The following is a 15150-nucleotide window of genomic DNA, read 5'->3' as shown; positions in this document are numbered from 1 at the left end:
TCAGATTCCAGTATTGTTAAGATATACAGCCAGTATATACTGGGAGTAAGTGTTTGTTCCTAGCTTCATCTACTGCAGAGATCTATGTCAACTGCAAGTTAATTCTAACTGAACAATACTCTAATAATTGTCACACTGCCTTGGAGGCTGATCTGAGATTATGGAATCTATTTTATTAAAACCCATATGTGGCTACTACACTTGGCTGAAAAGCTTTATTGTAGGTTACCCAGTTAAAGCAAAATATTAATTTTGGTTACTAAAAATGAGCAGAGTGCCCATATAATCCGTGCCTTCATTTATCAGCAGGACTGATGCCTTTATATATAAATAAATAACCCATTAATGTCAGGAGGCACACCATGCAAACTGCAGGCTCTGGATGTGACACTGATTAGCAGCAGCAAATGGTTTATGCAGAATCATCAGCCCTTGTCTCTGGCAAGGTTGCAGTCAGTGAAGTTGTTAAATTCAGAATACAATAATGAACTGAATGATCATGGGCCAGTTTAAACAGGCAAAATTTGCTCTGAAGAACACAGATTAACAACATGTTTTGTTGAGAATGTGGAATAGAATACCAAAATTTTGCATCAAAAAGATTTATTTTTATTCTGGAAAAGCCTGAAGCAAAAGGTGAGTCCTTTAGCAAATTTAGTGTGCGTGAAAGGGGTCAGCTTGCCCAGCCCTGAAGACTGAGGTTCTCTGGCTACAGAACAGAGGTCTGAAATGCAAACTTCTCTGCAACCAGAAATGTGGGGACCATCTTGAGAGTGACAAGGAGAGTTCAGTCTCCAAGTAACTACGTGCCTGTACTTTGGAGACTGCCAAGAAGGGATGTAATTTAGTATAAACTGTTGTGGTCATTTGTCCAGCAGGAAATGGACTGATACCATCAGCTCACTTCACACAGCCCATGTAATGGGAACAACTTTTGCTCCCCATGGACAAGTCACGCATTACAGTGATGCTGTGCTTGTACACTAGGGGTTTATACTGGTGCAACTACATCATGGTAGCTACACTGGTACAAAACTCCCAATGTAGACAGGACCTCAAACCGTACGTGCTATTGGGCAGGGATGTCTCCTGTATATTGTATAGTGCCTGACACAGTGGGGCCCTGACTGGTGTAACAGAAATAATTATTATTGATAATAATTGAAGAAGCCTTCATGTCACGTTTTCTAGACCTTTAATCATTTTTTTTTTGCTCTTCTTTGGATTTTCTCCAATTTGTCCACATCTTTCCTGAAATGTGGCTCCCAGAACTGGACACAATACTCCAGTTGAGACCTAATCAGCGTGGAGTAGAGTGGAAGAATTACTTCTCGTGTCTTGCTTACAACAATCCTGCTGATACATCCCAGAATGATGTTTGCTTTTTTTTGCAATAGTGTTATACTGTTGACTCATATTTAGCTTGTGATCCACTGTCTCCACATCTCTGTCTGCACTACTCCTTCCCTGGCACATCTCTGTCTGCACTACTCCTTCCCTGGCAGTCATTTCCCATTTTGTATGTGTGCAACTGATGGGTTCTATCCTAAGTGGAGTACTTCACGTTTGTTCTTATTGAATTTAATCCTGTTTACTTCAGACCATTTCTCAGTTTGTCCAAATCATTTTGAATTTTAAACCTACCCTCCAAAGCACTTGCAACCCCCCTCCCCTCCCTGCTTGTCATCATCTGCACACTTATAAGTAGAAAAGGAGTACTTGTGGCACCTTAGAGACTAACCAATTTATTTGAGCATAAGCTTTCGTGAGCTACTGTAGCTCACGAAAGCTTATGCTCAAATAAATTGGTTAGTCTCTAAGGTGCCACAAGTACTCCTTTTCTTTTTGCGAATACAGACTAACACGGCTGTTACTCTGAAACCTATACTTATCAATGTACTCTCTATGCCATTATCTAAATCATTTATCAAGATATTGAACAGAACTGGACTCAAGACTGATTTCTGCGGGATGCCATTCGATATGCCCTTCAAGTTTGACTGTGAACCACTGATGATTACTCTCTGGGAATGGTTTCAGAATAGCAGCCGTGTTAGTCTGTATCCGCAAAAAGAAAAGGAGGACTTGTGGCACCTTAGAGACTAACAAATTTATTTGAGCATAAGTTTTCGTGAGCTACGTCATGCATCTGATGAAGTGAGCTATAGCTCACGAAAGCTTATGATCAAATAAATTTGTTAGTCTCTAAGGTGCCACAAGTACTCCTTTTCTCTCTAGGAATGATTTTCCAACCAGTTATGCACCCACCTTATAGTAGTCCACCTAGGTTCTATTTCCCTAGTTTGTATCAAAAGCCTTATTAAAGTCAAGATATACCACATCTACCACTTCCCCCCATCCATAAAGCTGTTAGGTTGGTTTGACGTGATTTGTTCTTGACAAATCCATGCTGACTTTTGTATCACCTTATTATCTTCTAGGTGTTTGCTTAATTATTTGCTCCATTATCTTTCTGGGTATTGAAGTTAAGGTGGCTGATCTGTAATTCCCCGGGTTGCCCTTATTCCCCCTTTAAAAGATTAGCACTGTATCTGCCCTCTTCCAGTCCTCTGGAATCTCTCCCGTATTGCATGAGTTTTGAAGATAATCACTAATGGCTCAGACATCTCCTCAGTGAGCTCCTTGAGTATTCTAGGGTGTATTTCATCAGGCCCTGGTGACTTGAAAACATCTAACTTGTCTAAGTAATTTTTAACTTGTTCTTTCCCTATTTTAGCCTCAGAGCCTACCTCATTTTCACTGGCATTCACTATGTTAGATGTCCAATCGCTACTAACCTTTTTTGGTGAAAACTGAAACAAAAGAGGCATTCAATACTTTTCCCATTTCCATATGTTCTGTTGTTATCTTTCCCACCCCATTGAGTTATGGGCCTACCCTGTCCTTGGTCTCCCTTGTTCCTCTAATGTGTTTGTAGAATGTTTTCTTGTTACTCTCTGTGTCTCTAGCTAGCTTAATCTCGTTTTGTGCCTTGGTCTTTCTAATTTTGTCCCTAGGTACTTGTGTTATTTGTTTATATTCATCCTTTGTAATTTGACCTAACTTCTACTTCTTGTAGGACTCTTTTTTTGAGTTTCAGATCACTGTAGATCTCCTGACTAAACCCTGCTGGTCTCTTGCCATACGTCCTACCTTTCCTACACAGTGGGATAGTTTGCTCTTGTGCCCTTAATAATGTCTCCTTGAAAAACTGCCAAATCTCTTGAACTGTTTTCCCTTAGACTTGTTTACCAACTCCCTGAGTTTGCTAAAGTCTGCCTTCTTGAATTCTATTATCTTTATAATGCTGTTTTCCCACCTACCATTCCTTAGAATCATGAGCTCTATCATTTCATGATCACTTTCACCCGAGCTGCCTTCCACTTTCAAATTCTCAACCAGTTTCTCACTATTTGCCAAAATTAAATCTAGAACAGCCTCTCCCGAGTGACTTTCTCCACCTTCTGAAATAAACAATTTTCTCCAATACATTCCAAGAACTTATTGGATAGTTTGTGCCCAGCTTTCTTATTTTCCCAACAGATGTCTGGGGAGTTGAAGACCCCCATCATCACCAAGTCCTGTGCTTTGGATGATTTTGTTAATTATTAAATAAAAGCCGCATCCTCTTCTTCCTGGTTAGATAGTCTATAATAGATCCCTACCATGACATCACCCTTGGTTTTTTACCCCTTTTATACTTTACTTACTTACTCAACAAGTCTGTCTCCTATTTCCACCTCAATCTCAATGCAAGTGTATACACCTTTTATATACGAGGCAACAAGTCCTTCCATTTTTCCCTGCCTGTCCTTCCTGCGCAAGCTGTACCTTCTATACCGATATTCCAAACGTTCTGCTGTGTCTCCCGAGGCAGTTTATACTTGTGCATAGGTAATACCTATACCTAAACTTATGACCCACTGTAGCTTTAAATAGCTGTGATCTACTTTAAAGAAATGAGTAGTTAACACCAATTAGTATTTATGTAATGTCATGATTCCACCTCACAGTGAAATGGAAATAAACGTACGTTCAGTTCACAATGAAAAACTATTGACTATGTCAGTAAATTGTGCATGTTAAGCTTAATTTTTAAAACAGGGGGAACTGCAATGATATCCAGAGTGTTAAGGGGTAAATATTTCCCCTGCTTTTAAAGACTGTTAACACAAGAGAGTATTTACTCTGCTGCATATGAGCTAGGAGTAACTTGCTAGAAACCATACGAAAAAGGGGTGAAAGGCAATTTAGTGTGTGCAGAACAAAAACTATCCTCCGCATCACAGATCATGCTCTCTGTGTAAAGCAGGTTTTGTGGTACATGGATCAGATTTTGTTCTCAGATGCAATGGAATTGTGCGTGGGTATCTGAGGGCAAACTATAGCTGTAATGTAAGCATGTAAATTACTGTCAGTTTCACTAAAGTTCATTGCTTGGGTGATACTATTCAGAAGCAGTGTGAGGTTGTAGATGGAACATTGGACAGGGCCTCAGAAGACAGGGGGCTGCTGCTAGTCTGCTGCCTGACCTTGGGCAAGTCATACATCTCTTTGTGCCTCAGTTTCTCATCTGTGAAATGGGAATAATGATTCTGAACTCCTTTGTAAAGCACTTTGTAAAGAGCTACTGATGACAAAGTGCTATTTAAGATCTAGATGTTGTTATCACCATTCAGGAAAAGTGACACAAAATTGCAATGCAAATAGTGTTAATGTAGGTAAATTGCAGTTATCAATACATTAGCATGAATTAGCATGTAATTACTGATATTTCATGGGGAGTTACCATGTAGTCCTTACTCAGGCAGATCTCCCATTGAATTTGTATTTCAGGATCAGGCCCTATGTGGGAAAATATTCTAAGTACAATGAAGTGAATTGTTCTGTAATTTCCAGGGTCAGATCCAATTCTGCGGTTACACCACTGGTTGCAGATAGGCATTTTGACCCTAGGTATATAACTCTCAGTAAGGCTCTGTGTTTGTCACGGAAGTCATGGATTTCGTGACTTTCTAGGACCTCTCTGACTTCTGCAGCAGCCTGTGTGGAGCTGTGTGCCTGGGAGCCGCCTGAGCAGCTTGAGCAGCCCTGGCTGCTGGTCCAGTCGCGGCCTCCCCACCACCCAGCAGCAGGAGTTTGGGTGTGGAGGGCTCAGGGTTGGGGTGTGGGGCAGTGCTTACCTGGGGGGGCTCCCCAGAAGGGCGACAGGAACTCCCCTCCCTCAGCTCCTAGTTCCACAGGCTGCCTCCGCCCGCAGGTACTGCCCCCACAGCCCCAATTGGCCACAGTTCCCAGCCAATGGGAGCTGCAAAACCAGGGCTTGGGGCAGAGCGGAGGCAGCCCATGGAGTTAGGAGCTGGATGTTGGCACTTCCCAGGAGCCAGGTAGGGAACCTGCCCCAGCCCTGCCAACCCCCGAGCACCCGTGGCACCCCCCAGGCAGTAAACCACCCCCACACCCCGAGTACCTGTGGCACCCCCAGGCCGCCCCCAGATGCCCCTCCCCCCAAGTTTTAGTCGGGACAGGTCACAGGCTCTGAATTTTTGTTTACTGCTCGTGACCTGTCTATGACTTTTACTAAAAATACCCGTGACTAAAACGTAGCCTTACTCATCAGTTCTGCTGCATTCTGGTAAACTTTACGTGTAAAGAAGCCTTGTATTGAAGGCTTGCATGGGACAGAGATGTTTAGTTCAGAATGTGGGGTTGTCCCACACCATGAAGAACAATTGCAAAGTATGCAAAAACAGATTGACCTTGGCATTTAAAACACGTTTTTGTGTAGGTTGAACAAGAACCAGTTCCCCCAGGTGACAGGCCAGTGCTTTACGTGACACTTTGCCTGCTGTCCTGCTAATAAGTAAAATCTTGATCGCCTTGATGTCCGTGATAAAACTCCCAGTAACTTCAGTTGGACCATGATTCGGTCCATTGCCTTCACAGGAAAGAAGAAAATCTTCCAGTTACCTGACATGTCTCTAGGGTATTTCTGCTGATAGAATGTGATTATCGAGGTGGTTTATTGTACAAGCCTTGAATTGTGGCATCCTTGTGTCACGCAGTACCATTCCGTCTCCTACTTGTGTGTCTGAGAACTTGGAACACTACTTTTTCAACTGCTCTGGTTTTAAACTGAGCTTTGGGCAAAGTGTCTCCAACTGCATTCATGGAACTCCACTGGCCCCCAGGTACAACCTAGCTAATCTATGTGGAGACCCCAGAAGAATGGGACTCAACTGAGATGACAGAGCCATTGCAAAAAGAGTGGAAAAGCACAAACGACTGCGTGGTATCACTTGAACTCACACCAAGATGAGATTCTCCTCAATGTAGAGCCTTCATCAATCTCTTATATTAATTGTTTAATGTTGGTCCATCGCTGGTGTAGATTTCACTCACCAGTGCATATGAACTAAAACAAGTTGGAAGCCAAAATAGTTTTTGAGATGGATTAAATCCAGAAACCCATTCAAGATTCTCTTAGGCACTTGGAATGACCAAGGGGGAGAGCACAGGTCTCAGATCTAACATGAGTCCATTTTATGAAAAGTCATATATGATGTTGAAAACAAGTGGAAGGCTTTTTTGCAACAAGAGGAAACCATTTCTAAGTTATACCAGGAGAAAAGGATAAATCCAGAAGAAAGATATCAAACCAGCAAATACTCAAGGAAGTGCACAGAGGTCATCCATTAAAGATTAAGGTGTAGGAAGCAGTATATTAACAGATACAGGTATTGTCACTTTGAAAGAAGAGATAGTAGTGGACACCTGAAGAAAAGAGTTTGGTTAAAATACAGCTCTTACTGTAACACTCTGTTTAAAATGGGAGTAAATATGTAGGCTATATAAGGACCTGTGCAATGGCCAGAAGAACAAACTTTGCTACAAAAATGCAAACGGACTCCTTTGTAGCAATGCTAAAGGACGAAAGCTGCAAAATCGCTCCTGGAGCTTGCACGGTGCTGCTCTGACTGTGTTTGAGACATTACTGGGCTGGCAAAAATCCACTGAAGTGCAGTATATCTGGTGCCTGGCCTGCATGGAGCACTGCTGTGACTTAATTAAAAACTCTGCTGAAAAGTAGTCTCGGAAGGCTTTTAATGAACTGTAATTGTGGCCTGCACCCTGAACATGTTACTGAGCAACAGGATAAAGAATATTGTCTGATTTTTAAGAATAAAAGGCTGCTTTTTTTTTTAATGCTGCTTTGAGCGTTCAAATCGGATTTCCAAGAAGCTACCACAGATGCACGTTGTTGGTGCTAAACAAATATGACCACTTCACACTGTTGTGCTAGCACCAAATGTCAGATGTTCGCCTTTGGGTACTAACATTGTGCCTGCATGATTTTGGCAGTTCCTGTGTGTGTGCAGGTACTTGTGTTTTGTGTGCAAATGCAGGATGTATACACACAATTGGTACACATGCACATTTTTTTGCAAGGAGAGGCAATTTATGCACCCGTATTTTGTCCTTGTGTTATTTGGGGGCTGTGCATTCCCTTTGCAGTTTCCTGAACTATATTAGAATCTAGAGTTGCGTGTTAGTGCTATGAATTACTATAAAGGCACTGACGTATGAAGCACCCTCAAACTGCCATGGACTTCTGCACTTTGCCAGAACGGACCCTAAGACCTGTTCTCCTTGGAGCTCTAGTTCAGTTTTTGGGTCTGATTCTTCATTGCCTTGCAGCTTGTGCAGACCTTTACACCTGTGTAAAATGCAAACACTGTGTAAATGACCTGAGAGCTCTGGTTTGGTAATGTTCCGAGACCCACCCCATCCATGTGTCATTGGCTATACAAAGAGTCCAGCAATGGAGAATCAGGTTTTGGGATTCCATCAAGACCTGTATGGGGACTAAAATGGTACTGTGGCTGTACCACTGAGGTCCACCTTGTAATGCAGGTCTTTTAAAGAAGTCAAGGTGTACGAGTGCAAAGACGAACCATTTTAAATGACTTCAACATTATCCCTATGCTTACAAGCAACTGAAGGAGAAAATCTATAATAAAAATCTCAAAATGGGTATTTCTTTACTTGATTTCCTTTAATATTGTTAGAAAATAAAGATCTCAGTGTACTCAGTCTTGTTTCCAAATATGTGGTGGTCATTTTCTGTTTGTTTCAAATTTGAGGTCGGATTGCTGTGTGAGTCCAAATATTTTTATTGTATGCTCTGTAAGAAACCGATTTTCTAACATTCATAGGCTCACAGATGAAAATTTTAGGGCTTCTTGGATAGCACAGTCCCTAGGGTAAATCATTTCCTTAAAATGATCATTATGGATTTTCATGGTGCTTTGGGATCCCTTGGCTTGAAAGCAGTTTTATACAACAAACAGTTGTTTTTTATACAGGGTGGTATTTAGGTTAAATAAAGTATTTTACAATTTAGAGCTGGTATACTGGGTGACTGCTCTCTGAGACAGGAAGAAATTGTTAATGCAGGCATCATGTTTGTATCTGTGGGTGTGTGAATACACACTTACACATGATAGATATATAACTATTCACACACACACACATACAAGTATATGATGTGTATATATAATATCAGTATATATCAATGTTCACTATATATAATCTGGATGTGGTCTGTGTGTGTATGTGTGTATATTTACATCTGAATATATGTAGATTTGTGTAAAATGTAGTTTTTACTTTGCAGATTGTGGGTATAAACAGAGTAACGTAATTGAAGTCTTTGGGAACATTGTACAGTCTGATCCGTAAGCGCTAGCTAGTCAAGAGACTTGAGTGGGTTGTGAACTGAAGTGCTTAACTTTGATTCTTTGGAGTTCTTCGCCAATCTAACTGTTTTTGTAGCCTTCAGATTCAAAAGTCAACATACTTGGGAAAACAAGTGTGGCTCAGTTTGGCCAAGGGGTATGGGGTAACAATACCCCAGTAATGCTAAATCACCTGCCCAAAATCCCATTTCAGTGAGTCTCAATTAAGGCCTGCAAACCATTCCAGTTGGAAGTGAGTGAGACAGGTAATGCAACAGCCTTCTCTGATGTGGATCTGATACCAACATGGCTTTATCCACATATACTTGCTAGTGCAAACAGCCTAATGCAAAACTGCTGTAGCCTAATACCTCATGTGGATTCTGCATGATCACTGGTAGAGTATAATTCCGTACAAATTAAGCTATTTAAGTCTATAACAGTAGACAGAGTTTCCTGCGTCCATATATCTTATGCTGGTTTTAAAATGGAAATCTACACACTTGTCTTACACTTGGGGGTGAAAAGAGAAACGCACACACAATTTTATCATTTCTAACAAAATTAAGAATAAAACAATGTGCAGTGGGAGTGTAGAACTCGTAGCCATTCCCACAGCCTGGTGCACACTGTAAGATGCATTTGCAAAGAGCACTGGGCTAGTAAACTCATCACAAGACTCAGAGTCAGGAATTCTCAAGTACTAAACTGACACTGAACTTGAACCATATCACCTAAATCTCTGTCTATTGGTTTTGCTGTCTGTAAGAATAATAATCACACTTAACAAATGGTGGCTGCAGGGTTTAATTCGTTAATGTCTGAACATATGCAGGGCTTTTCATCTTCATAGGTGAATGCTAAGGGTTATTATAACAGAAGGATTTGGGAAAAATTAACTAGAGATCTAAGGCAAATTAGATATAAAACCAGTGATCTCATTGACTAGAATCTTCCTGCTGGTTGATTCAAATATTAATATGTTTTTTTATTAATCCCAAATTAGGAAAGCAACCTGTACTGAAGATGCATCTCATGCCAGAAGCTGGAATATATATTACATTTAGATGCTAGTTGTTGAAAATCTTGTGCTTCCTTATCAAATAATAACACATTTCCTGTTTGTTGAACCCAGACCATGCATAGTTGGGTAGGTGAGGATTTGCCAGCTAGAACAACTGCAGCCTCCTCAGGGCCTGGTGAAGGAAACTTGGAAGAGAAATGTAAACAGGTAGACTACACTGTACAGATGTACACTAATCACAAAATACACTTTCTGTTTGCAGTTTAGATTTCTAATACAGTCTAGCTGTGTAAAGAGACATTAACTGAATGCCTGAAAAAGCGATGCCTCATTTATATATGTGTGTGTGTGTATGTGAAATAATAGTTTGGTTTTAGTGTGTCTTTCTACTAAAATTATTGTCTAAAAGTTATAGCTGGGATAAGTCTGGCCCAGGTTGCTGGCTGTGGTTGAGAAGTGCACAGCTCAGGAGAGAGGGCACAAAGGTGGAGTTTTCACTTCCCTTGTCCTGGGCAGACTGTGGTCAGGCTAGTCCCCAGCATAAGTTAGAGCAGCCTAACTTGGCTGCTGACCGCTCTAAGGGTCTGATATGGTTACTGGGGATCAGACTAACTGCAATTTTCTATATGAGCTGGCTGGATAGACTTTTCAAGCCACTCATGTTAAGCTCAGGACACTGATTCTACTCCCTTCCTAAAATGAATTAATTCTCCCATGTGATCGTGACATTTCTTGTAACCTGAAGGTTGCCAAGCCTGGTTTCAAAGTGATTTTGTATATTTCAACTAGATTGTAAGGGACATAGGAATTTAGTGAATCTGGCTCGCCAACCAACCAATTCCTCTTAGTGTAAAATGGGACGTTGAATATTAAATATTCATGTCATATGATGCTGTTGGATAGCAAAGCCTTTGCAGAAGTCAATGCACTTTGTGAGCAGCCAAAAGCTTATGGAACATGTAAGGGTATAATTATTGAGGGAATGATGGAAGTAACACATTCCTATTGAGTGATCTGGAATAGGTTACCTAGGGAGGTGGTGGAATCTCCTTCCTTAGAGGTTTTTAAAGTCAGGCTTGACAAAGCCCAGGCTGGGATGATTTAGTTGGGAATTAGGTCCTGCTTTGAGCAGGGGGTTGTACTAGATGACCTCCTGAGGTCCCTTCCAACCCTGATATTCTATGATTCTATGATCCAACATCCCGACGTGGAGTCGGATCCCCCACTAATATAAGCAGGCACTGTCTTCATGGGTGTTGTTCCTGTTTAAACCAGCAGAGAATTTGGCCCATTAAGAGATGATTCCTAATATCTAGATTATCTGGCCCTGACAGGAGATGTGCTGAGTTCGCACAATGCTGATGCAATGTCAGAATCCGGAGGCCCATAGGCGAGAGAAGATTCATATAACATACCCTCTTTCCTATCCTCAGCATGAGTGTTGCATGGGCAATGCTTGTGAAGCAAGTACAGAATTAATCTGTTTGTCTGTGTGTTTGTTGACTATTATGATGACTGTCCAGTGGTTAGTGATTAGGTCCAAGAGTTTCAAAAGTAATATGATTTGGGAGCTCAACTTGAGACACCTTATAAGGGCACCCCTTTGAAAATCTGCCCCTTTAAGGCATCTTAAGTTGGGCACCCAAAAACTGAAAGCTCAAAAATCGCTGGTCACTTTTGAAAAATTGGCCTCTACGATTACAGTAGTTAAATATAAATGAAAACACACTCATTTTGATATATGTTTTCAAGCTAGTATATATCTGATTACCAGAAAGCTTTAGGAGTGCTGCTTCTGTCCCCTTTAAATCTAAGAGGAAAATTTCACCCACAGTCCAACTGGAAGGCTCCAATAGGTTGAATCAGGACGTGCTGTGACAGTAAAACTTTTAGCACTGAATAGATCCAACTTTAGGCCTGCTTGGACCCTGCTGCTGATGAAGTCAATGTGAGCTGTGCCACTGGCTTGGCTGGAACATGGACAGAACATTGTCTTTTGAATCTTGGACAGAAAATCCTAGCTAAAGAGACAGAACCCTAGTTTGCATTGCAGTTTAGTCCTGCAAAAAACAAACAAACTAGTACAGTTAAAAATAGTTGTGGGCAGTGTTTCCTCTATTTTTTTACTTCCATGTGTGGAATGAATTTTGTTATGTGCACCAATATGGAGGTGATATGTGACACATCACCTTCATCTTGGTGCACGTAACAAAACTCATGTGGTGGGGTGGGGCCAAGGGGCTCATAGCGTGGGAGGGGGCTTAGGGCTGGGGCAGAGGGTCGGATGCAGGGGGTGAGGGCTCCAGCTAGGTGTGAAGGCTCTGGGGTGGGGCTGGGGATGAGGGGGTTGCATGAGGGGGCTCAGGGCTGTGGCAGAGGATTGGGGATCGGGGGGGTGCAGGCTCTGGGGTGGGGATGAGGGGTTTGGGGTGCGGGGTCTGGAGTGGGGCCGGGGATGAGGGGTTTGTGGTACAGGCTTCCCTAGGGCTGAGTTGGGGAGAGAGGACCCCTCCCAGCCCTCTCTCGCCGCAGCAGCTCAGGGCAGGGGGAGAGGCGCCTCTCCCCGGCTACAGCACCTCCAGCGGGCCTGGGCTGGGCCAAGGGAGGGGCTCCTCCCCCCGGACACGGCAAGTCTGGGGCAGGTCCATGTTGAGGCTGGAGGAGGGGCACCTTTCCCCGCCGCAACAGGTCCATGCTGAGGGAGAAGCCTCTCTCCCCGCCTCAGCCATGAGTCCCTGCGTGGGGCTTAATAGGCAGCTGCGCGGTCGCTCAGCATAGAGGGAACCTAGGTTGTTGGTGAGTATTGTTTAAAAAAAGCTGCCTCTCCCAGGACAAGGTTGAAATAAAAACCACTGAGCCATAGTACTGTCTCAGTGCCTTTACTGAACCACCATTTACTGGTAGTAGTTTATATTTTGAAAGAAGTACTTATTAGTTGTATCACACCTCAGAAATAGGGTGCATCATTCTAATGCATTTTTTGTGCCACATAAAAGTACATATTTCCTGGGCCAAATGCTACCCTTGGTTAGATGTCCATTTGGCAGAAAACTACCAAATAGACATTTGCGTACCTAATACTGGAGGTCTTTTCCGCAGCTCCCATTGGCCGGGAATGGTGAACTGCGGCCATTGGGAGCTGCGGGGGGCCATGCCTGTGGACAGTCAACGTAAACAAAATGTCTCACGGCCTGCCAGCGGATTACTCTGATGGGCCACGTGCCCAAGATTGCCAACCCCTGACGTAGGCCATAGTAAATGCAAAAGGGAAGGAGCCAATGGCAAATTTCCAATGACCTTGGGAGCAGGACTTGTCTGCAGCACACAAGGGTCCTCAGAACTGCTGCATTAGAGTCAAATTGTGCCTATGAGGCAGTGGTCCATGTTGGGAAGAAGCAAAGCCACACTGCCCCTGGTGGAGCTCTAATAGAGATTGTGCCTCAGAGAAGCATGATGCATCTTGGAGCATTGTAGAGAACAAGGGGAAGGTGCCTGTCGCATCACACATAGAAGTTTGCACTCCCTTCTGCTATGGCTTCAACTTCTTCCTGCCCCTGGGGCATTATGAGAGAGCATTCTCTGTACACAGGAGAGCTCAAGGACTGCTGTTGTGCCTAGCCCGTGCACTAGGGATATAAGGGATGGGAAGGCTTCTTGCATCCTTCCCATGCCTTGTGCACCTGTCCAAGGTCCAGGCACAGTCTGGCCCTAAATTTGGACCCAGCCTTTGAGTAGCTTCCTGCTTACCTCCTGAAATTCCCATTGACGTCCGTGGATGTTCCAGGCACTGAATGATGGCAGGAGCAGGCCCAATTTATGTAGGAAATAAACTTACCATGGAAAGAGGTATGTGATGAGAGAAGTCCACAGAGCAGCACATTCCAAGTGTAGCTTAACAGACATTGAGAGACAATGTTGATAGATTTGGTCTTGTGGCCCTAACTCAGGCAAAACACCCATTAATTTCAGCTGGTGCTTTGCCCGAGTTAGGACTGCAGGATAAGGCATTGAAAATCCACTTCAAATTATTTTTAAAAAGGTTCTTATCTTGCGAACGTTGCTCGAGTCCCCTCTTTTTTTCAAGTCTCACTGAAGGTAAGGTTTGCTTGTCAAGTTGCACTAGTGACTGCGTGTAGATTTCCTAACCACCAAATTAATAATCCGGGGGTATGCATGATTTCATGAATGGATGTGTATTTTCTCATGATTATCATTTCATTCAATTCAGTGTGCTGTCTATTCTGTTTTGGGGTCTTTTGTTTGCAGTAATGTTTTCATTTCAGAAAATATGTTGATGAAAATTAAAGGTCCAAGTACCAGGACAGACAACAAAATGTGTCCCCCACTGGGTACAGGATAAGGAGACTCCCTGGCACAGTTGATTGAAAGTTAGAGGAGGAAGAGTCTGGAGTTAAGATTTTCAGAGAGGAAAGTACGAAGGGAAAATAATTTCCCCCCTCCTTCCATACCCTGGGACTCTTAGTTTCAAGTAATTAACTGCAGGCCATGCTTCTGTTGAAGTGAATGGGAATTTTTTCAGGAGCCAGCATGCTCTTTACTTAGCACATGGAACTGAAAGCTGGAGACCTTTGTTCATTGGCTTTGCCGGAGACTTGCTGTGCAATCCTGGGAAAGTCCGTTCAACTCTCCGTGCCACAGTTTCTTCATCTGTCAAATGGAGATGCTGCTGCTTCCCCACCTTTAAAGATCATTTTGAGATCTACAAATGAAAAGTGCTTCTTTTAATGCAGGGCCTTATTAAGTTCTAAGAGTAATGAATAGAGTGGTAAGTAAAATTAGAATGATAGTTTTCACCCTGAAACAGTGGAGTATTTTCATTCTGTTTAGCTAAGGAAGGGTTTTTGTGTACCCACGTTCCTTTTCTACCAATGGATTCCACTTCATAAGAAACTGAATACACTTAATTATTGCAACTTTTAAAATACTTAATTTCCTAAAAATGATGTCCTCTGTTTTGAATCAGCTGAAGCAATGGAAAGTGCAGTTACCATCAAAGTAATGGAATACATGAGTTAGTTTGTTTAAACTCCTTTAAAGATGTTCTTCATTTTTAGGAAGTCTAAGGAGATTCCAGAAAGCTTCTAAACCAAATGTCTGTGATTGCGGAGTCTGTGTGCAGTTTTGTGCATCAAAGCACATGTAATCTGGCTTGTGCGCCTAAACTACTGCCCTTTATCCAGATAAATACTTTGGAGGTTAGTCGCGTACAGCTAATAACAGGCTGGAGAACGTCCTGCTGCCGCTGAGCTCTTTTTAGAGGTCTTTCATTACTGCAGCTTCTTTTTCGTTGTTTGCTGCTGCGGTTCTGAATCAGTAATTTTAAGACCACTTCACACTTCCCTAAAGCGAGCAAGGGAAGAGAAAGAA

General features: G+C 42.6%; 1 protein-coding gene across 1 annotated transcript in view; it reads left to right on the top strand.

The window, feature by feature from the left end:
* CLASP1 (cytoplasmic linker associated protein 1) overlaps nt 1-15150 on the top strand; it is a 267031-nt gene that overhangs the window by 214166 nt on the left and 37715 nt on the right. The gene's annotated exons all lie outside the window — the stretch shown is intronic.

This window comes from Lepidochelys kempii, chromosome 11, assembly GCF_965140285.1.
Source record: "Lepidochelys kempii isolate rLepKem1 chromosome 11, rLepKem1.hap1, whole genome shotgun sequence".
In the NCBI taxonomy this organism is placed as follows: Eukaryota; Metazoa; Chordata; order Testudines; family Cheloniidae; genus Lepidochelys; species Lepidochelys kempii.
Note: the sequence above shows the minus strand (reverse complement) of the source record. Positions and strands in the feature narration are given on the sequence as shown.